Source organism: Equus caballus, unplaced genomic scaffold (assembly GCF_041296265.1).
Source record: "Equus caballus isolate H_3958 breed thoroughbred unplaced genomic scaffold, TB-T2T haplotype2-0000451, whole genome shotgun sequence".
NCBI lineage: Eukaryota > Metazoa > Chordata > Mammalia > Perissodactyla > Equidae > Equus > Equus caballus.
The window spans coordinates 27,593-52,421 of NW_027221893.1; the positions used below are offsets into that span (position 1 = coordinate 27,593).

General features: G+C 38.0%; 1 long non-coding RNA gene across 1 annotated transcript; it reads right to left on the reverse strand.

Annotated features, from left to right (window-relative positions):
- Positions 1 to 2,960: 2,960 nt before the first annotated feature.
- LOC138922104 (uncharacterized) lies at positions 2,961 to 24,824 on the reverse strand. The gene is made up of 3 exons (XR_011435186.1): positions 24,657 to 24,824; positions 7,571 to 7,677; positions 2,961 to 6,079 (listed from the first exon to the last, which is right to left on the reverse strand). It is a non-coding gene; the product is annotated as an uncharacterized lncRNA (long non-coding RNA).
- Between the last annotated feature and the right edge of the window lie 5 nt (positions 24,825 to 24,829).

A 24,829-nucleotide genomic window follows, 5' to 3' on the forward strand; every position in this document is an offset into this window, starting at 1 on the left:
AGAACAAACGAGACCCAGCTTTCAGGGAGGCATCAGTCTCAGAATGTACCTGAAGATATTTGACACCTGACAGGCACAACACATAGGGAAGCCTGAGGAGACGATGATGTCTGGATAGGGCTTCTCTTCCTTCTAGCCCTTCATACAAGAGTGTACTAGAGTCGCACCTATGAAGATGACTTTGGTTTTTCTCTATTTTATTTTATTTTATTTTAGCGTGTGTGTGAGTGAGGAAGATTGGCCCTGAGCTAAGATCTGTTGCCAATCTTCCTCTTTTTTTTTTCTCCCCAAAGCCCCAGTACATAGTTGTATATCCTACTTGTAAGTTAGTCCAGTTTTTCTACGTAGGATGCTGCCACAGCATGGCTTGACAGGTGGTGGGCAGGTCCACGCCCAGGATCCGAACAGGTGAAGCCCAGGCCACCGAAGCAGAGTGCTCGAACTTAACCACTATGTCACTGGCCGGCCCCTCTCTCTATTTTAAAAAGAGGATGATTGCTACTTTCTTTTCCTCTTAAAGAGTAAAATATGATTTTTTTAAATACAGGAAATTTGGAGGAGAAAAGTTAAAATTACCCATAATCAAACATCTCAGAGAAATCAAGGCTGTTGTGGTGATGTGCAGCTTCCCTCGTATTTTTCTATATCTGTATATCCTGAAACATTGCTTTCTTATAAAAAATTTTGTTGTACAACAATTTCCCCAGTAGTACTATACTGACAGGTATTACCTATACATTTAATGCGTATTTTCAAAACAGCTTTATGAAAGGAAGGAGGGAGGGAGGCAAGGAGGGAGGAAAGAAACTCAAGAGAGAAAGAAAAAGGTTGCCAACTGGCTACCCCAGTGGAGAGCCCAGTACACTTCCCATCGCAAAATCCTGTACAGCCAGATAGCCAGGAACCGCAACCAGTGTTGCCTTCCCAGGGTTCTTGGCTTACATTGAATATGGTCCATTCATTCCACATTTCTGGGTGCGGGACATTGAATTGGTTTCTTTTCCAGAAAATCTGAAAGATTCCTCATTTTAGTCATTTGGGTATTAGATCATTTGAAAAATGGAAATTTCCAAAACAATTAAGTTACACAACTTTTTTTTTTTACCCCCAAGAAAAGAGATTTCTGGTGTGAAGCATGTAGAAGCTTCTCTCATTAAAACCCCTGGAAAGAGGCGGCTGGGCCTTATCGGGGAGTCCATAAGCTGTGCTGGTTGTGGCTCCTCCCCCTAGTGAAATCCAGTTCTTCTTCCTCTTCTGCTTCGAGCCAAAAGCCCTGCACACTGTAGGGACTGAGAAGACATTGAAGCTACTTAGAGAGGAAGGAAAGCAACTCAACTCTAGCCAAGAAGAATGTGAAATTGCCCATGGTTGCAAGGGCTTCTAGGAGTGACCAACTGATTTCCTGGGCCCTTGGTTACCCACTAGCCTCGGAATCGTCAGGCTGAGAGCAGGTTCCAAGGTGTCCTTTAAGCTCTGCTAGTTTCAGCTCTGCACAGGTGGAGCGTCTGCAGCATTTTCTCCAACCCAGTGGGGCACAATTTGGGACACACTGCTGCTTCCTACATCAGGGCCATGGGCCACCTGACCCTCAGTTCTTGCCTCTGCAGAACCGAGATGCAGAAATCTTTGGTTTCTGGGACTGAGACACGGGTCCTTGATCCTCTTTAGCTACGTAAGGGGCTCCTGGATCCTCTGGAACTGTCCAGCAACTCACAGACAAGAAATGAAACTAGGGGTGGGATTCAGGGTTCTGGCCCAGAGTCTCCTGTTCTTCCAGTTGAGATGGGACTGAGTGAGGATGCCAACCCACTAGGATGAGCCTTGGGAGCAAAATTTAAGGGTGTGTCTAAAACCTCAGTAATCAACATCAATAATATTTTAGTTGTGATGAAATACACGCAACATAAAATTTTCCACTGGGACCATTTTCAAGTGTACGGTTCAGTGGCATTAAGTACATTCATACTGTCATGCAACCACCACTACCATCCATCCACACAACTCTTTGCATTTTGCAAAACTGAAACGAACTCTCCATTCCCCTCGGCCCTAGCCCCTGGCAACCACGCTTCTACTTTCTGTCTCTGTTTGGCTGCTCTAGGTGCTACTTTAGATACATGCTCACAAAAGTCCTGAGAAGGCCCTAGAATTTCATCTTTGGCTGATCTCCAGGCTCAGTGCAAGTGAAGCAAAGTGAAGGAAGTGGAGGCAGAATTGTAAATGAACGGAGTATTCAATGAAGACCCAGGCATAGAGCTAACCTGCAAAGAATGAGAGTTTCTCTCTCTCTCTTTTTGCCTCCTGACGTTCAAGAAATCTCTATCAAAACACTAGCTGAATGCAAGCTAAAGGAACAGAGACTTCAGAGACTACCCAGGACAAAGAATACAGACTTTACAAAAATAGTTTAGAAAAGACACTAAACAATCATCTGCAGCCTACAGCAAGCAACAGAAAAACCCTGAACGGGGGATGAATCAGATTTTCAGGGTTACCACATTCTACTATTAAAAAAATTCATTTTCAGCAAAATGTTGTGAAGCATGCAAAGAAATAAGAAAGATGATCCATTCATATAAATCAACAGAAATTCTTGATGAGCCTGAGTGTAGAAGTTTTATTTTACTCTATAATTATAGGGATATACTGGAGCCAGAATTTCTAACTTTTTAATTTTTAAAATTGTAATTCAGGGGCTGGCCTGGTGGCTTAGCGATTAAGTTCACATTGCTTTGCTTCAGCGGCCTGGGGTTTGCTGGTTCGGATCCCAGGCGCAGACATTGGCATCGCCCATCAGGTCATACTGTGGCAATGTCCCATATACAAAATAGAGGAAGATTGGCACAGATGTTAGCTCAGGAACACTCTTCCTCAAGCAAAAAAAGGAAGATTGGCAACAGATGTTAGCTCTGGGCCAATCTTCCTCATCATAAGAATAAATAAATAAAATAAAGCTGCAATTCAAGCCTAGAGAAAAATTGTAATAGTAAATGAATTCCCATATTCTCCCCATCTAGACTTACTAGTTTTTAACATTTTGTTGTATTTGCTTTGTAGGTATATAAATTCATACACATATACACACATATACATATATTTATATGCAAACATATATACATATTATTTGTATTATTGTCATTGTTGTGAATCATTTGAGAGTAAGTTGCAGACCTCATGACACTTAAGCCCTAGACGTTTTAGCATGTATCATGATAAATTTTAGCATGTATTATGCTAAAGAACAGAGGCATTCTCTTATATAATCACAGCACAATGATCAAATCTTGGAAATGTAACATTAATACAACAACAATATCTAATATATACAACATACTTAGATTTTAAAAATTGGCCGAATAATGTCTTATACAGATTTTTTCCCTAATTCAGCATCCAATCCAGGATTATGCATTGCATTTAGTTTTCATGTCTCTTTAGTTTCCTTTAACCTGGTATATTTTCAGCCTGCCATTGTTTTTTACTACATTGATGTTTTTGAAGAATACAGGCTCACCGTTTTTCAGAATGATCCTCAATTGGGGTTTATCTGATTGTCTCTTCACGATAAGATTTAGGTTATACAGGATTTTTTTTGCTAGCGAAAATGCACAGGATAATGTATCCTTCTCAGGAGGAAATTCTAAAGCAGTGGCTGACATTCCCCAATATGCTGAAAAAGACGTTAAGGGGTTTGTACACCCGGAGGAAAAAAGGGAAGCACTTACTCCCTCAAGATAGTAACAACTACTAATAGCCAATATTTATTAAGTTCTTCTTCTCTCATTTAGTCTTCACAATAACCCATGAGGTAGGTACAATTATTATGCCTATTTTGCACATAACAAAACTGTAACTCAGGTTAAATCACTCTTTCAATGGCACATGCCAGTGGGCTTTGGAATTGGGATTTGAATCCTGGAATCTGGCTTAGCAACAAAGCACTTAACCATTCTCTCTGAAAGATTACTAGCACTTCGCTAAGAAGGCAGAAGAGGTGTGGTAAATAATGTCACAGAAATCATTGCTTTGGTTGGGACCCAGCTGGAGGAAAGAAACAATCAACTGGAAGAAAGTTTGAACACACTAAACAAAAAGAGTGAATGGGGGAACTGCTGACAAAAATCACCTCACCGAGGAGAAGCAGCACAGGCTCAAACTCAGCCTTCAGAGCACAGTATATGTCCTTCACTCAGCGAAGCTGATGCATGGGTTTAGAGCCTCAACAAAATTAGAGGTTGACAGGCAGGGGAGAAAGAATCCTTCACCTACAACTACTCAAGGCCATGCATCATTCCCAACCTGCTCGGGAAGCTAAAAGACTCTACAGTGAATGCAAACAAATACCATGACCTCCACTCACTTTAAGAGAAGAATTCCCTCACTATATAAATAGTGCTCAGATAAACAAGATGAGTCAAAGGGAACGCACCAAAGCAAGCATTTTATATAAAGAGTGGACCCTGAAAGATCTGTTTATCTTCAAAGATGATTAAATTGAGTTCTATTTATGGTTGACCAGAGGTTTGGACCAACCCTCCCATGGAGTACAAGCTAAATAAAACAAAACAGATGGTTGAAGCCATCAGAGAGCTACCCAGGCAATGAAAATTTGCAGAGACAAGATCTAGAGGAGCCAAAGGAGGTTGAGCTCAACATTTGGGGCCACATTTCTCTTTAAGAGGATTGCTAATTACAAAACCTAAAGTGGTAGCTAAGAGGCTGAGACACTGAAAAGAGCTTTCAGCAACTTCTCAGGGCTGGAGGGACAAAAATCAGAGTCCAGGGCTCACCGTGGAGGATGAGACCTGGTGAACAGTGCGGGCTTTTCACTCGGACCACTGAGGGGCTGGAGCGTAAACAGGGTGAACGAGACATAGACCAGACCTCTCCAGGACGGAAGTCCAGCTCGAACCTTGATTGTCTATTTCTCATTACGTCATTTTTACCATTTCATTTTTAACTTCTAATTTATTGATTATCACTGAATTTGGTGTTGTCAGTGATATTTTAATTTTTCCACATATTTCATGATTTCTCATATATACTTTCACTTACTATTTGCTTTTTAAAAGTTTCCAAAATTTATCTAATTTATTTTGAATATTTTTATTTGCTCTTAAGTTTACTTTTGAATTGATTATATTTGCATTGTTTTCTTTCACCTAGATTCTTTAACATTTTTGTTTTGTTTTCCTGAAATCTGAAATATTCAAACAGTTTATCTTTTCACTTTCTTTTCTAATAATGAAAATATTTAAATGATATTATTTTTCCCCTGAATATTTGTTTGGCTTTCTTTCATGAGTCTCGACATGGTAGACTCGTATTTTAAAATGATTCAATAGAAATATAATAAGATTTTATTCATTTTTATGAGCAAAATGACCAAAAATAAGTATGAATCTAGAATATGTGAACACTAAAATTTATTTTAAAAACATAAGTGATGCTACACCTTAAATATTAACAGTCAAGTTTACCTTGAAAACTTATTTTAAAATTATAATTTACTTGGCCTGATAAAAATGCAAATAAATGGAAAGAAGGAAAATTTATAGGTCAATTTTGTGATTATAAGACAATAAAATTTATAATTAATACTGAGTCAACTTATATACACAAAAAATAAAACCTCAAATACTGAGAAATTTAAAATTAACTTTTTAATAGTAATTGAGAAAATGTGAATAAAAAAGACTCAGGAGTCTGTTTTGTCGTGAAAGAAAGACTCATAGCAGCAATAGTGTAGCAGAACAAACTGTTCCCTAATAAAGGATATGTGGAAAAGTTAAGGATAATGATGATAAATGTAAATAATAGACGTGATTTATTGAGTGACTCTCAGAGGTCAGGATACTTTTTTATTTATTAACTAAAACATATATACAAACACTCCCCTCTGGATATAAATGCACTTTTTAACGTATGCAGTTACTCATTCTGGAGTTTGAAACAAGTTGAACAGTGGAATTTGTTAGGAAAGAAGAATTTCTGTGCCGGATGTGAAGACGCTCCCATTGATCAGCTCACCTGCCCTTTCCGACTTTGGACCTTCCATCTTTGAGTTTGTGCTTCCTTGCTTTGGTTTAATAGATGCAAAACATTCAGGGAGAGGAAATAAAAGAGCACAGGGTCACTTTTCCATTTGGAGAGAAGCTGATGCAGAGAATCAGATAGGGCAGAACTGCTAATGATTTTTACAGAACCTCTTTGTGGAGATGAGGGGGAGGTTATCATTGAAGTGTCCTCTGCCCCTTACATCCTTACATAATGTGTATCCTCCTGGATGAGCTCCTTGGAGAATAGGGGAACACATCTGAAGGCATCGCTTTTACATTGATGGATCCTCTGCAGCTCATAGTGTAACCAAACTCACTGGGTTCGCCTCTTGGCGAGTGTGGAGCTAAAAACACTACCAAGGATGAAGTGGGTGGAGAAAAAGGTTTATTGCTTGCTCAAGCAATGGAGAACACTGGGGGTAGCTCCCCAAACAGTGTCTCTCCGAGCTTAGTGCTGGTGGAGACTTTGTACATCAGAGTGCACAGGATATGTTACAACTGTGTAACAACTGGGCTCAATCAGGGCACAGGTACAGATCATTACATAATGAGTTCAAGGCACCATTTACATAACAAAGTCAGGGTACCATGACATAGCAAGTTCAATGGAACATGCCATTACATACTGAATTCAAGGAACATGTCATTACATAATGGGTCCATGGTAACTTTTGGTCACTTAGAGCTGGAGTAATTTGTAGGAGTCTTGCAGCAATTGTGTAAGTTTCATTGTAGGATGGCAATGTCTGCAAAAAGGGGGACATCAACCTCTGAAAAACTGCTCATTTATTTTTCTCCTTGTCTGGAAAACATTTGACAGACCATGTTAATTACGGATCAAATTCTCAGTAACCCTTTCCTTGCCTGGTTTCTGGTCACAATAGGAGGCATAGAAAGGTCTTGGCAGTCCAGACAGTGGGACTGAATTGGAAATGGTTTGGGGCTAGAAGTCATAGGGCCCATCTGTTCCTGAAACATTAAAAGATCCAATTCACCTGGTCTTCCCCTAAGATACCTACTTTATGCTTTCTGATTATCTATATAAATAGCTTTGAAAATAGTCCTGCTTACTTGCTGGTTCCTCTGGAAATCTTAAAGGAGCTCTATACCTGGAGCAATCTGAGCTCAGGAGAGTTCCCACTCGCACTCCTGTAATTTCATCAGGTTCCCTGGCTTAGGACTTCAGGATCCCTTAAGACCCCTCACTGGGTTAATTGGAACGAATTCTGGACATTTCAAGGATTGAGGCAAACAAACTCCTTCCCAGAGCAGCATGGTGTTTGCCCTATGAATGAAACTCCTGGGGAAAGAGAGAAAAACGTAGTCCCATAACCCTAGCTGGAGAGGAAAATGAGAGAATCACTAAGATGCTCCAGAACATTCTTTCCTGTGCTCTAGGCTCTTGTTGCCTCTAAGTCTGTTTTTCAGGTACTTACCTTATTTATTCTGTATGCATAGTATGGTCTTAGTTTAGTCAGCTTGGATCTGAAGGTTCAAAATTATTTCCTTACCTTGGGCAGCAAAGTGGAATCATGGCCCTTAAAAAGTGGACCTGAGTCCCTGGACATTGTCCTTCATCAGCTCTGAGATCCAGGCTCCAACACAGAAAAGCACAGAACTACAGAACAAGAAGAGGTATTAGAGAGGATTTATTTTAGAATTTTTCATTTTACATTTCCCCAAATAAGTATAAACAACATGAAGCATTCTGTAGATTCTAAGGCACTGTGGAGTGACAAGATGCACCATTGTTTTCTGTGTTACCAATAAAGAAAAAACACTGCCAACTGAATTATGACGTAATACTTTCTTGTTTTGACCTTTTATTTCACATTATTAATAGATCCCTTTTAGACTTATTTAGACCTACTTTTAATCATACATTTTAAAATGAGATATGACTCTCGTACTCATGTAAAAAGGAAAATAAAATGGTTAAGGCATTGCTAAACTTTTCGTGTTCAGAATCCTATTCTTTTTGTGGTGAGGAAGATTGACCCTGAGCTAATATCTGTGCCAATCTTCTTCCATTTTGTGTATGGGATGCTGCCACAGCATGGCTTGATGAGTGGTGTGTAGGTCTATGCCCAGGATCTGAACCTGTGAACCCTGGGCAGCTGAAGAAGAGTGTGTGAACTTAACCACCAGGCCAGCCCCCAGAATCCTATTATTCTGAATCATTTTTCCATTCAGTATTGTCTGTGCCTATGTTTTTCCACCCAGTATTGTTTTCCTTGCCGCCAAGAGTATTAGTACCACAGCAATTCTTAAGTATGCTCCACTATTGTGGCTGAGATTGTTACTGAGCAAGAGCTTGTTGCCTGATATGCATAGAAGCCAATACAAGGGCACTGGCTTTTGAGAGAAGAAAGAGCTTTATTGCAACGTCAACCAGCAAGGAGATAGGAGGCAAGGCTCAAATCTGTCTCCCTGAGCTGAAGCTGGGACAGACTTTTAAGGAGTTGGGAGTAGGAGTAATTATGCATAACACTAGCTTGTTGGAATCTGATTGGAGGGTGGGAGTGTAACACTCTTATAAGTCCAGTGTGCTACAAATCAAGGGACCCTTTGCTTCTTATTAGGTTCCCCTCACCACTTTCTTCTCACACTGAGTTCCATAGTCAGGGAACTTGTGGTTCCCTGTGGCTTGAGGTCATCTGAGGGCAAGGTTTCCATCTTCTGAGCACATTCCAGCTGCATGTTTTGCAGTTCTTGGTCATTGCCCCTGCAAGATGACCTTGACATGTCGTTATTGATACAATAGGGCCAGTACAAATTGGTTTACGATGGTTCCAGGATTTTCTTCCAAGCTGTTGAAACCTATCCTATGTGCCTGTGTATTGGCACGAGCATGACTACTCACCACTAGCACCTGTTCAACAGCAATTATAAGGTACTTCTGGATTTCAGATACGAAAATATAAAAATATTGCACCTATTAAAATCAGTGAAAACAGAAGGATTCACAGTATAGTCTTCTTTTCACGATAATACAATCACTTCTGAATCATTTCTGAGTAGCTGGTAAATTGTGTGTTCCTTGCCTGTGGTGTTTAGATTCAAGCTGAGAAGTGCCATAATCATAGTCTCTTGACTAGCTTTGTGAGTCTTGTATGGACAGTAGTAGTATTGTGGGTATCTGCACAGCACACAACAGAAACATGTCTTGTTAATTTAATCATACTTGTTAGAATTTTGCACTTCAGCTGGTATTTATATTTCACATTTTTAACTTTAACTTATAGGACCTAAAGTTGGCTGCTGTGTTTTTGTTGGGGAAGATGTTGATACTGTTGTTGGGAAAAATGAATTATTTAAAACAAAACAAAATAAAATAAACATACATGCATTTGAAAAGTATTACCCTCTTTGGTGGCCCAGGGTTCGCCAGTTTGGGTCCTGGGTGCTGACATGGCACTGCTTGGCAAGCCATGCTGTGGTGGGTGTACCACATATAAAGTAGAGGAAGATGGGCACGGATGTTAACTCAGGGCCAGTCTTCCTCAGCAAAAAGAGGAGGACTGGCAGCAGTTAGCTCAGAGCTAATCTTCCTCAAAAAAAGAGAAAGCAAAGTGACTTTTCAAAGTCCTGAAATATAAGAAGTATGACAGAGCCAGCAGTATTAAACAATCCAGATTACAGAGACAGTAGGAAGAAAAATCAATTCTATAAGAAGTTCCCACATTATAAAGATCAATAGAATTAGGGACTAGCCAAAGCCTAAACACAGTCTTCATATATGTATAAATCAAGTGATTTTACTCCAGGCTGATTTTCCATTATCCAGGACGCTCTTATGGCTCTCACCAAATTCTATGTACTCCATAATCCCTATTCCTATGTGCCTAAGGAAAAATTAATTAGGATTTCAAGACCAATTGCTAGATTAGCCTACTAATACTAGACCACAGTGAAAGTGAAAAAAGATCCTAACGTATAAGTCAAAGGCAATTTCATAAAAAGAACATTTTAAATTATTATTAAGGCAACCAATGCTACTAAATAGTACTATATGTCTAAATGTTTTACCAAATATAGTCACTCTCAATTACCTGCACTAGAAAAGAAAACTGCATCAGTTAGGATTCTTAAGTTACAAGAAATTGAAAGCTCCTTTGGTTAATTTAAACAGAAAATAAATTTATTAAAAGAAAATCAGGTAACCAACAAACATGTCAACAAGGCTGAGGAAGCACGTTTGGCACCTGGCAAGAACAAGGAAGTCTAGGGAGCTGTGGCATCATAGTCAAAATCAAGCCATAATTAGCCTCCTAAGAACACCACTGCCAGCACTGGTGAACACTAAACACCACTGACTGCACCAGTTCCACTCCTGGACAGTGAACACCACCCCCTGGCATCACTGGCATTAAAATTCAACCCTGCTGCAGCTCTTGCAACTGCTTCCAACTACAATAGAAGCTCTGTAGTCCCTACTTCTTTGTGTTACTAGCTTCTAATTCAAAGTACAGGACAAGAGCATCTAAGTCTCAGCTTAGGTCACATGCCTATTTGCTAGCTGCAAAGCATAGTGAAACAAATGTCTGGGTTTTTTCCCCAAGATTCCACATAGGGAGGTGGTCTGTGCCTATCACCAAAACTCATAAGGTAGGAAATACCCCCACACATAGATAAGGGGCTCAGATGCTTGGCTGCCAGTGAGTACAAATGTCCACTAAAGAGATGCAGATTAAAATTAAACTAGTTGACAATCCAAGTGACTTTTTACTTGGCTATGTCAGTGGAAAAAAAAAAATATATATATATATAGTCCTAATAGTTGCTTCTAACAGTTTTGCTTAGGCTAACTTAAAATAAAACTGTAAAATTGTTTTTTTTTCTCCCCCAAGTGTTGACCAAGATGATGATATAGGAGGATCTTGAGCTCCCCTCTTCCCACAGACACACCAAATGTACAGCTACACTTGGAGCATTCTCTCTGAAAGAGATCCAGAAACTAGACTAGCGACTCGTACACACGGGACAAATGCAAAAATACCCAGGTTGAAACAGGTAGGAAAGGCTGAGACACACTCTCATCATAATCCCCACCCCTGCCACAATGCCATACAGTCAGAAGGGAATCCCCAACTCCACCTTCTCCCTGAGAAGCAAAGGGTTTGACCTCCACATCTAGTGCTCCAAATTTTAAGACTCTCACCAAACAGACAGACTCCCAAAACACCTAGCTCTGAAAGCCAATGGGCTTGTGTCCACAGGACCCACAAGACTATGGCAAATAAATAAGCATTCTTAACAGGAATGCAGCACTCACCAGAGCTATCCCCTCAGGGTTCAACATGGAGTGAGCAGGCAAGTATGTTTTAAGTAAGCCTCATGGTAACCACAAAGTAAAAGGCTAGAGGAGATATACAAGACAAAGAGAAAGTTATCAAAGTATACCATAGAGAAAATCATCAAATCACACAGGAAGAGAACAAGAGAGGAAGAAAGGAATAGAAGAATTACAAAACAACCAGAAAACAACAAAACGGCCATGGTAAGTCCATCCATGTAAATAATTACTTTAAATGTAAATATTTTTTGGCTGAAAGGATTAAAAAACATGACCCAAATATATGTTGCCTACAAGAGACTCATCTCAGCATTACGGACACAAACAGACTGAAAGTAAAGGGATGGAAAAAGATATTACATGCAAAGGGAAACCAAAAGCTATGGTAGCATAATTCTCAGACAAAATAGACTTGAAGACAAAGACTGTAACAAGAGACAGCAAAGGCCATTACAAAATGATAAAGGAGTCAATTCATCAAAAGGATACAAAAACTGTAAATATTTATGCACCCAACATTGGAGCACCTAAATATATAAAGCAAATATAAACAGAACTAAAAGGAGAAATAGGCAGCAATAAACAATAGCAGGGGACTTCAAAACCCCACTTTGAACAACAGATTGATCATTGTGATATTGTAATTTACAATAAGAAATACACATTTGGATGCAACCAACATAGGAGCACCAAAGTACATAAAGTAACTATTAACAAACCTAAAAGGAGAAGTGAACTACTACATAATAATAGTAGGGGACCTAAACCCCACTTAGATCAATGGATAGATCATCTAGACAGAAAGTCAACAAGGAAATAATGGAATTAAATGAAAAACTAGACCAGATGGACTTAATAGAACATATATAAAAACAGCAGAATACACATTCTTCTCAAGTGCACATGGAACATTCTCAAAGATAGACCATATGTTGGGAAAGAAGGCAAGCCTTAATAAATTTAAGAAGACTGAAATCATATCAAGCATCTTTTGTGACCATAATGCTATGAAACTAGAAACCAACTACAAGAAAAAAGCTACGAAAGTGACAGATATGTGGAGGCTAAACAACATAGTACTGCACAACCAATGGATCATTGAAGAAATTACAGGAGAAATCAAAAGATATCTGGAGACAAATGAAAATGAAAATACATTATACCACACCAACTCATGGGACGCAGCAAAAGTGGTCCTAGGAGGGAAAATCATAGCAACACAGGCTCACCTTAAAAAACAAGAAAAATCTCAAGTAAGCACTTTTAAACTGCACGTAACAGAAATAGAAAAAGAAGAACAAACAAAACCCAAAGTTAGCAGAAGGAGGGAAATAATAACAATTAGAGCAAAAATAAATGAAATTGAAGCCACAAAAATGGTAGAAAGGATCAACGACCAAGTGCTGGTTCCTTGAGAAGATAAAATTGACAAACCCTTAGCCAGACTCACTAAGGAAAAAAGAGAGGAGGCTCAAATAAAATTAGAAATGAAAGAGGAGAAATTAACCGATACCACAGAAATACAAAGGATCATAAGAGAATACTATGAAAACTATATGCCAACAAATTGCAAAATCCAGAAGAAATGGATAAATTCTTAGACTCATACAATCTGCCAAAGCTGAATCAAGAAGATATAGAGAATTAAAAAGACCAATCACAAGTAAAGAGATTGAAACAGTAATCAAAATCCTCCCAAAAAATAAAAGTCCAGGACCAGGTGGCTTCTCTTAAGAATTCCACCAAACATTCAAAGATTTAATACCTATCCTTCTCAAACTATTTCAAAAAATTGAAAAAGACTGCAAACTTCGTAAGTCATTCTACAAGGCCAACATCAAGCTGATACCAAAGCCAGACAAGGATAACACAAAAAAAGAAAATTACGGGCCAATTTTGCTGATGAACAGAGATACAAAACTCCTCAACAAAATACTGGCAAACCGAATACAGCAAAATCTTAAAAGGACCATACACCATGATCAAGTGGGATTTATACCAGGGACACAGGGATGGTTCAACATCCACAAATCGATCAATGCGATACACCAAATTAACAAAATGAGGAATAAAAAACGTGATCATCTCAGATGCAGAGAAAGCATTTCACAAGATCTAACATCCATTTATGATGAAAACTCTCAATAAAATGGGTATAGAAGGAAAGTATCTCAACATAATACAGGCCATATATGACAAACCCAAGCCAACATCATACTCAACGGGGAAAAACTAAAAGCCATCCCTCTGAGAACAGAAACAGGACAAGGGTGCGCACCCTCACCACTCGTATTCAAAATAGTACTGGAGGTATAGCCAGAGCAATTAGGCAAGAAAAAGAAGTAAAGGGTATCCAAATAGGTAATGAAGAAGTGAAATGCTCACTGTTTGCAAATGACATGATTTTATATATAGAAAACCCTAAAGAATCCATTGGAAAGCTATTAGAAATAATCAACAATAACAGAAAAATGGCAGGGTACAAAATGAACTTGCAAAAATCATTTGCATTTCTGTACTCTAATTACAAACTAAGAGAAAGAGAACTCAAGAATACAATACTATTTGCAATCACAACAAAAAGAATAAAATTTCTAGGAATAAATTTAACCAAGAAGGTGAAAGACCTATACAATGAAAACTATTAAGGCTTTATTGAAAGAAATTGATAAAGACATAAAGAAATGGAAAGATATTCCGTGCACATGGATCGGAAGAATAAATACAGTTAAAATGTCCATACTCCCTAAAGCAATCTGCAGATTCAATACAATCCCAATCAGAATCCCAATGACATTCTTCACAGAAATAGAACAAAGAATCCTAAAATTCATATGGGGCAACAAAAGACCCCAAACAGCTAAAGCAATACTGAGAAAAAAGAATAAAGCTGGAGGCATCACAATCCCTGATTTCAAAATATACTACAAAGCTATAGTAATCAAAACAGGATGGTACTGGTGAAAAAACAGACCTACAGATCAATGGAACAGAATTGAAAGCCCAGAAATCAAATGACATATCAGATTTAATGCAATCCCTATCAAAATTCTAGTGGCATTTTTCACAAAAATAAAACAGACAACCCTATTATTTGTATGGAACCACAAAAGATCCCAAATAGCCAAGGCATAATTGAGAAAGAAGAAAGCTGGAGGCATCATACTTCCTGATTTCAAACTATATTACAAAGTGACAGTAATCAAACTGTATGGTATTGGCATAGAAACAGCCAGACAGACCAACGGAATAGAATATCCAGAAATAAGCCAGAAATATATGGTCATTCAATTTATCACAAAGGAACCAAGAATACACAGTGGGGAAAGGACCGTTTCTTCAATAAATAGTGTTGGGAAAACTAGACAGTCACATGCAAAAGAATGAAACTGTAACCGTTATCTTACACTGTACACAAACATCAACTCTAAATGGATTAAAGACTTGAATATAAGACCTGAAACCATAAAATTCCTAGAAGCAAACACAGGGGGTAAGCTCCTTGAAATTGGTTTCGGCAATGATTTTTTGGATTTGACACCAAAAGCAAAAATTAAAAAGTGGGACTACATCAAACTACAAAGCTTCTGCACAGCAAAGGAAACCATCAACAAAATGAAAAGGGAACCTATGGAATTGGAGAAAATATTTGCAAATCTTATATCTGATAAGAGTTTAATATCCACAATATGAGGAACTCATACTACTCAACAGCAAAAAACAAATAACCTAGTTAAAAAATGGGCAAAGGACGTAAATAGGCATTTTTCAAAAGAGACATGCAAATGATCAACAGGTACAGGAAAAGGTGCTCAATATCACTAACGCTCAGGGAAATGCAAATCAAAACCACAATGATTTATCACCTCATGTCCTTTAGGATGACATGCATCAAAAAGAAAAGAGAGAACAAATATTAGGATGTGGAGAAAAGGGAACCCTTGTGCACTATTGGTGGGAATATAAATTGGTGCAGCCATTATGGAAAACAGCATGGAGGTTCTTCAAGAAATTAAAAGAACTACCATTTGATCGAGCAGCACCAATTCTGGGTATATATCCAAAGAGAAATCAACATCTCAAACAGATATCTGTACTCCCATGTTCATAGGAGCCTTATTCACAACAACCAAGGTATGAAGCAGATTAAGAGTACATCAGTGGATGAATGGATCAAGAAAATTTGGTATATATATACACCATGGAATATCATTCACCCTTTTAAAAGAAAGAAATCCTGGGCCAGCCCAGCAGCATAGTGGTCAAGTTCGCATGCTGTACTTTGGGAGCCCGGGGTTCACAGGTTCAGATCCCAGGCACAGACCTAGCACCACGTGTCAAGCCATGCTGTGGCTGCATCCCACACAAAAAGTAGAAGAAGACTGGCACAGATATTAACTCAGCAACAATCTTCTCAAGCAAAAAGAGAGAGATTGGCAACAGATGTTAGCTCTGGGCCAATCTTCCTCACAAAAAAAAGAAAGAAATCCTGTCATTTGTGATAACATGGATGAACCTGGAAGGCATTAGATAATTAAGGCAGACAGAGACAAATAGGACATGGTACCACTTATATGTGGAATCTAAAAAAAAGTTAAAATCATAGAAACAGATAACAGACAAGTGGTTGCTGGGGGGTCAGGTAAATAGGGAGAGGTTGGTAAAAGCATACAAACTTTAAGTTATAAGATGAATAAGTTCTGAGGATAACATGGTAACCATACCATTTGTTAATACAAAATAACATTGTATTGTATAATTGAAATCTGTTAAGAGAGTAGAACTTAAATGTTCTCACCAAAAAAGAGAAATATCTGAGGTGATGGATGTGTTAATTAACTTTCACAATGTATGCATATATGAAACCATCACATGGTATACTGTAAATATCTTACAATTTTATTTGTCCATTATACCTCAATAAAGGTAGAAAAAAATAAGATAGAAAAGACGGGAGAACAAATGAATATATCCCCAAATAATGGGGTAAACTAGATGGAATTTTATATCTGAGAAAAAGAAAAACGTGCAGATAATTAAAATAGCTTGCTATATATAAAATGTGAATCCTCAGAAGTCATTTGCTACTTTGACTACTGCAATATTAAGTATGTAGCTAGCTACCATAATTATACATTAAAGAGTCTCCTTGATTTTATGCAAATGTTCTCCTATATTTCTTACTACATTGGTAATAGCAATAAAACACAGCTCTGATTATCACTTAGGGACGTGACTTCCATTGCCTGCCCCAACTTAGATTTCAACTTTGTTTTCCATTCCTGCGTTTCATGTATTCCAACACCCGACCAAATGAAAATATAGTTTTTCTTCTCCATATATGGAGACTCCTCCCACCATATTTTGTACTGAAAACTTTCAATACCTTCAAGACCCCATTCAAACATCAGTTTCTTCATGAAATTTATATGCACTTTATAAAAAACAATTTTAAGAGTTTCTCTAATTTTTGTCCGGAAATTTAAATTACCAGAGATTTAGGTGTGGGGAGGTGGGAATGAAGCTCATCTCTTTAACAGTAATTACTATGTTATTCTAGAAAATGGATTTTTAAAGAAATATATTGCAACCATCTCTTTCAGTAAAAGTTTAAGTGAACAATATTAGTTGCCATTATAGCTACATACTGAAAATAAAATCAAAAGGCCATAACTTCTTCATAGAACACTCCACAAGTTATCAATTGTGGGAAGCAGGGATATAGATTACACTACCTTATTCTTCATTAAGATAGAAAGAATAAAGTAAAATAGAGAAGTGTAAAGAGGTTAAGAAAGGGAAAGAAGAGAAGAGAAGGGAGGGGAGGGGAGAAGGAAAGAAGAGAGAGAGAAAGGAAGAAATAAAACCATACTGACTACAAAAATATAACAGGGCATTCTGCCCCTTGCCATTCTTTCTAGTAAGCAAAGATTTAAAGGAAAACGCTAAAGAAATACTTTCTTTAAAAAAAAAAAAGACAGGCAGTAATGTGGTCAAGGAAACATCAAGAACAACACGAACGTACATTTTACATGGAGTACGCAGGAGATGTTGAAACTACATTAGGGATTAAATACTATGGGTGTCACATATCTTAACTGTCAGCTAGTCTTGAATTTTCTTTTTTGTTTATTTTGTTTTGCTTTTTATTTTTCTGCTTAGTTTATCTTTTTAGTGGCGAGGTGCCATGCAAAAGAAACCGTTTCCAGATTGTTACAATCTTGTAATAACATCTTAAGTGTGATTCAAAGTGAAAAATGTAAACAAAATTAATAAAGCAATAACTAACAATTGAAAAAATTATTTTATGGCTTGTGTCACAGTGAAATTAATATTAACCTAAGACATCATAATGTTAACATTGTTAGCTAGCAGACTTATTAAGATTCAGGACAGTAACTAGCCTAGAAAAAGTACTTAGGTTGGTTTTCCACAAAACTAAAGCAGGTCCACCTGATGTGTCAGGAATAGTAATGATATACATTAGAATGCTATGGCTTTCATATAAATTCTTCTCTTGCAATACAAGAAAAAGTTTTTAGAGTAATATGAATTACAAAAGGTATGGTATTGAGAAAAAAAGTGTCAATCGATGAGGCAGAAATCCACCTAATATTCAGAATACAGAGCCTAATTAAAATAAGTTCTTAGAGATTGAATTCTTATAGTACTTTCACATGGAAAATATTGTTTCATAGTTACAGGCTGTAATGATAAACATGAACAGCCATCTCCTGGGTCATACAATGGAAGAGATCTTAGATTGTGAATGATAGCCCAACACAGATGTGTATTTCAGGTTATTCACAATTAAATCTTAAAAACTTTATTTCAACAATTATAATTCACTAAAAGCTTCTAAAGTTGAAGTTTTTCACTCCATTTATGGGATATTTTGAATAAATATTTTCAACTGTTTTTGAATAAAATGTCATCAAAATTTAGAGGACTTGCTTGCAAAAATGTTCAATAACAATGCAGGATACATAGATTGATTTATCAAGTAACTCTTCAAAGAGTCAAATGTTTATGAAATCCAATTAATAAAAGGCAACAAAGAAAGCAAGCTTATAACAACACGCCAAAGTATTCTTTTTTGGATTCAACATCAGTATTGTCTCAAAAACAGTGTAATTCAGTTACATTAACTGTGCATATAAAAAAATGAAAATTTTGACAACTGTAGCTTTGTTCAGTAAAATATCAAGCCTCTTTGACTACAACTGTGAAATATACATGAACTACAACCAATTCCAAGTGTATCTTGGCTACACAGGTTACATAATTTAGTAAGAGTCCTGTTTTACCCAAGATGCTATGATCCATCAAATTTCTATTTATATTATCATTGCAGAAATAATTTTATCTTTAATGTTCTGCAGTTACATGCGTCAAACTATTGTCTGCAGCTATAATCTCCTTAAAATAACTACCAAATCTGAAAGTAACTCCTGATGCTTTTTCAGCAGATTTGGGCATTCAGATTGTCATGTGACCATGAGAGATGCTAAATGCTGGCAAACATTTTGTGTACTAGTTATAGATTCATCAACTCAAATGAAAAACAAAACATCAGTATTTATCATTAAGCATTAATTTTCCTTTATTTGAGCTCCCTGCTGCCAAAAGGTTACAAAAGCATTACTAAACACTATGAAAAAGGAAACGGTTGTTGACAAAACCACTGTAGCAACAACATTCCTACTACTCTTTGTAGGCACTCTGACAGGACTGATTAGCCTCTATTCCTAGCAAATATTTCACTTACACCTAATCTAAAATTTTCCATGTTTCCTATTGACCCCACTCCCAGGCATGGCGGCTATACAAATCTCTCAGACCTTAGAATGCAATGTTACAACTAGCTGGTACAAGTGGCTAGCAGAGACAGCAGCATTAAATACTTCTCCCATCCCATCCAGCAAGTTAGTTGTACCCAGCCACTCATGTCTCAGCACACTTTATCAGCAAGTGCCCTTCATGCTATCTTTAAAAGAAGCTGTTAGTTACTTTCTATCTGGAAAGTGCCAGGCCTGGGTCATCATTGGATGTCTTCAGATTTAACCACATGTTAAAGTGAGAACGTTCTTCACCGCACACGTTGCTCATGCACTAATACAGACCATGGCAGAGGTTAAAATAAAAAAAAGGATGTTCACTGAATCTATCTGGGTTCATTTTAACGGAACCATTAATGGTAGCTTATATTTAATTAAAAAACAAAAACTCCGAAAACAAATGCTAAACTGGGCGTGCCACTAGGATCACAGGCATAAACCATGACTGTCCTAGGCAAACTGGGATGATGTTCACCGTACATTTAAGTGTTATCCCCATTTAACAGATGAAGAAAGAGATGCAGGGACAGAGGCTAATTCACAGTAAAGAGAATTTATTGTAAAGCTAATTAAACTTAAGTTCAGAGCCCTTCATCTGCATATTCCCCTTCCAAGCCCTATACCTAATTTTGTAGTCACAATTTTGTATTCTTTTTTCCATTATGAAGGTCCCTCACAACGTGATCTGCTCCTATACAGAGAGGTTTAATAATTAACCCAAATTCACATAGGACTGGTGTTTTTGCTTGCTTTTTGGGGGGTTGTTTTGCTTTTAAAGATTTTATTTTTCCTTTTTCTCCCAAAGACCCCCAGTACATCGTTGTGTATTTTTAGTTGTGGGTCCTTCCAGCTGTGGCATGTGGGACACCACCTCAGCATAGTCTGATGAGCAGTGCTATGTCCGCGCCCAGGATTCGAACTGGCGAAACCCCGGGCCGCCGAAGCAGAGCGCACGAACTTAACCACTCGGCCACCGCGCCAGCCCTAGGACTGGTTTTGATTTGATCTGGAAAATATATAGTCATACAAGAAAATGGAAAAATAGTATTCATTATTTTTCCCCAGAAGAATCCTAACTGGTATCACTGTCTTGGAGTCTTTCACCACTATATTCCAAACTACACACCACTAGCACCACAAACAAACAGTCATAGAATACTACTTTCACTGTGGTACTTCTGAATTTGAATGACTCCTCAATATCCAACAGATCAAATTTCAACTTCTCAGTCTGGTTTTCAACCTCACCATCACGCAGACACATATACACATTTTTAAGTATTTAAATAAGTAATCTTATCTCCAACTATTTACATAACATTTATTTTATTCTTTTTCTCCATCAAACTTTCCTTTAGCCTTGTTTCTGATTTGCCAAACTCTCAGCTAAAACTTTCCTATGTTCTACTATTGTTCACACTGTTTTTTTTAAATCATATATTCTGGCCCCTGATCTTTCAACATTTTCAAACTTTATGGAATGTCATATTCCCCCCCCCCCCCCAATAAGCTATAAATCTCTCAGAAAGAGACTAAATTTCAGTTACTTTATACTCTGACCTGGCACAGTGCCTGGTACATAGCACGCACTAAATACTTTGCACAGGTGAATATTCTAGGCCTACATTTACAAATGCAAACCTCTCCTTCACCTAAATTCAAACAGGATTTTATCTGTGCCTTCTTATGACACGGGTTGCATTCTTCAATCTAAGTTATAGAAATAAACCTCCTCCAATTAAAACAAAAAGTCTTCTTACACTGAATGTATAGTGCTGTATTTCAGATCTATAGTTGATCCCATTCTGAATAGCATATCGAGGCCCAAAGACTGGTCACATCTTTATCTTCTCCTTTCTCTCTTCTCTTACTACCACCTTCATGTCTGAGGTGGCTATGAATTTGGTGAAACAAGTCGTCAATCACCAAATACTGAAAATAAAAGAGAATCTTTTCCAAATTAAAAAGATCAGTGCTTATACCTGTCCTCTTTCAAATTTACAACTCAATGTGACTAGGAAAACACAGGGTCTCAGTGCTGATGTAAAAGTACAAAACAAAGATTAGAGTTCTAGGTCAATGATTCCCAGACAACTAAAAAAAAAAAAATTATTTAATTGGTAAGACTGACAAATGATTCATATTTTTAATTTTGTCAAGAAAGGACTTGGGACCAGCCCCGTGGCCGAGTGGTTAAGTTCGCGTCCTCTGCTTAGGTGGCCCAGCGTTTCACTGGTTCAGATCCCGGGCGTGGACATGGCACCGCTCATCAGGTCACACTGAGGTGGCGTCCCACATGCCCCAACTAAAATATGTACTGGGGGGATTTGGGAAGAAAAAGCAGGGGGAGAAAAAAAGAAAGGACTTAAAATGGGAGGGGCATTTTAAGTCAAAAAAAGAATATAATTTTAGGAAAAAAAGAAAGAACCCATTAAATTGGAAAATCTGACATTATGGCTGATTAGCAAGTTTCAGGGACAGTAGACTGGGAACTGCTATCATAGATATGTCAATTAGTTTCAGCTTAGACCAAATCTCTTTACCCTAAATGAGACTTTGTTTGAAATGAAATGTTATATCTTCAAAGACGTCCACAAAGCATAACACTAAAGCCAAACCAAGTAATTTAAAAATCAAAATAAGGAAAGCTTATTTCTTCCCTAGCCACCAGTCCCTTCCCTCACAAAAAAAAATCTTACATGTGACTGGTAGACTCCCCAAACAGAAGAGCAGCAAAAAGTTAAATGCCAAGTTTCTTTTATGCCAAGAAAACTTGCAAAGACCTTTGCAATTGTAAAGACGCTCCTATCAAATGATTCCGCAATTAAACTGTATATCAGGTCCCTATAATACACAACAAGAATACCCTGGTTTGATTTAGTGTATACAATCAGGTTGCTACAACCAAAATATAAACTTGCTGTAGCCTGCTTCATTCATTTCCTTGGAAAAAAGGTATAAAGCCTCTTTGCAAGTGTTTTCCTGTCTTAATGCAGACCAATCTACTGTCTGCCAAATAATCCTTTCAGGTTCTTTAATACTGCCCTCCCAACCCATCTCTTCTAAGAAGCCTTGGTAAAAACTAGGTCTCCAATTTGATAATTATTTATCTCACTTCCTTTTCAGCTTTTAAGAACCTGTGTTTCATTGTTTCTCTGTAGCGCTTGTTCTGTGCAACACTGTTATCCTTCAAGGTTTAAGGTAATTTCTCTGTTCTCTAAATATCCATAGCCCTCTACATGTGCCACTTTCACAATACTCGTATTTCTACACTGCATAGCACAGCATAGCCATTAAGCATATGGTTCTCAAATAACTGTCATTGATTAGCTGGGTGACCTTGGGCAAGCCACTTAACATTAACAGTGCCTCAGTTTCCCTATCAGTAAAATGAGGATAACATTTGTACATACCTCATAGGGTTCTTCTTAAGAGTAAATGAGCTAATATACAAAAAGTTCTTAGAACAGCACTTGTTATATATTAAGTACCATTTAACTATCTAGTCTTAAAATCATTCACCTAATTCAAATCTCACCATTCTACCATAAATTCTTTTTGTGGTCCAAAGTTTTATCTTTTTCTCTTTTGAATCCCACTATACAGCTTGACAATGCCCTAAACAGGGAGGCAAGTAAAAACGTATTTGTTGAATTAATTAATGCCGAATTCTCTGATGGAGCAGCTCTGAGAGAGCTTTGTAAATGTTCTCTAGTTACTCGTCTGTATTTTAAGTTCCTAACAGTTCTCAAAATTTTCAAACAAAAACTAATCCTACAACAGAGGGAAATAAACAAGTACTCAAGGATGGTCTGAGACAAGGATTAAAACTTCTACTCTATAGCAGCTCCAATCAACTGCTAGTGATTACTAAGCACTGTCTCAGATTCTGAGGCCCTTACGGCCTCATGGTCAGAGCGCCATGATCAACTAATCTTGTCTACCTTTGTTTGCTGGGATAGTACAAAGTGGAGACACTCATTTTTTCATTACCAATCTGGAGTTTGACCCTAACGAGCCCAACCTCCCCAAGAAAATTTATTTAAAATTCCATATTTTCTCTTACAACTTCACACAAGTTTTGCCTTTTACTCTATAACATATCCATGTTTACTTAAATTAAAAAATATATTTTCCTCCGATCTGTGAATAAAACTGATGCTCCAGGGAGATGTGTCACGTTTCTTCTGTGGTTTCTTAACCCCCTGGTACCTAATATCTCCAGGTGCAGCACTACCTCATTTTGAGAAACACAATCCTAGACTACACGTTTCCTGCAGTACATTGCTTTTGCATCCTCCCACTAGCAACCAAAATACTACTCCCTGAATAACCAGGAGTTATATGACAGAATAATAATAGCACCTATATTTTAATACTGCTTAAGCGTTTGTAAGATGATTTTCTATCTCATTTAATATTCACATTTTAAAGAATTCAAAAGCATCAAATTATAATCATGTATCAACTAAATTGTGTGACGTTTGTAAGTGAGTTTTCACTTTTCTCCAAAGTGGAAGCATGATGCTAGAACATTAGCTAGGAATAAATCAGATAAACTTCTAAAATACGATGCTAACATATCTTCAACAGGATAAATGCTATTGCTAAAATTATCAGACATCGTTACAATACTTGAACACAAAAGCTGTCTTTCCTCTTATAAAATTCCTAATAATTTAAATGTGTTATATTCTAACCATATCATCACTGTCCTGGGTCTACTTGTGACAAAAATTGTATTTAACGGCTTAATGTTTCAATCAAAACAATTCTTTTCGTCAGGGAATTTGATCAAACGAAATTACAGGCCCACATGATTTCCATCCTAGTGGACTTGAAGGTCAACAGCAATGAACAGGTTACATAAAGCTAAATTGTCAACTCATCCTCCTTTATGTGATCAATTCTAAATACAAAACAAATTGCAAATTCTCTTGTAAGTTAAAGCAAAAAACGCTTCACTTTCCCTCCCTTGCAAAAACAAACTAAATTGGATTTATGGTGGATACGAGCCCCCACCAATGGATTTAAGGGCAGCAGGGAATGGCCTCTTCCATAACGCCTTACAAATTTGTGCAAAGACGATATATTGACGCAAAGAAATCCCTTCAAAAAGGGAGAAGCAGGGGCGAGAAGAGGGCTCAGCTGCTCAGAGGTCTCATTAGAGGAGGAGGACCCGGGAGGCGGGGGAGGGAGAGCAGAGAACCTCACCCACGGCGGGCCCCACATGTGAAGCTTTTGGAAAGACAGTGGGGGAAAAGCTGAGCTGCTTTCGGTTTAAGAGCAGAGACATGGCGCTAGGGTCCCCCGGCTTGGGGAAGATTAAAAGACCTCTCCTAGCAAGTTGCCCCCAGGCAAGGCTGTGCCCTCCCCTCCGAGGCCTAGGAAAGAGGCGCCATGACGGGAATGCACGTCCAGGGACGCAAGGCTACAGTCTCAAGCTCCAGCAGCACGACTCACCTGGAGCCCCCGACCCAGTTCATCTCCCCAAAACTTCTGAGAAGACACTGGGGTTCTGACAGCTGCACTTCAGACGGCTCCGTTCAGGGCTAAGCCACAGCTTCCTCGGTTTCAGCCCGCTCCTCTCCGGCCCACGGACCTATAGCCCAGCCTCCCTACAGCCTTTGCGGCCT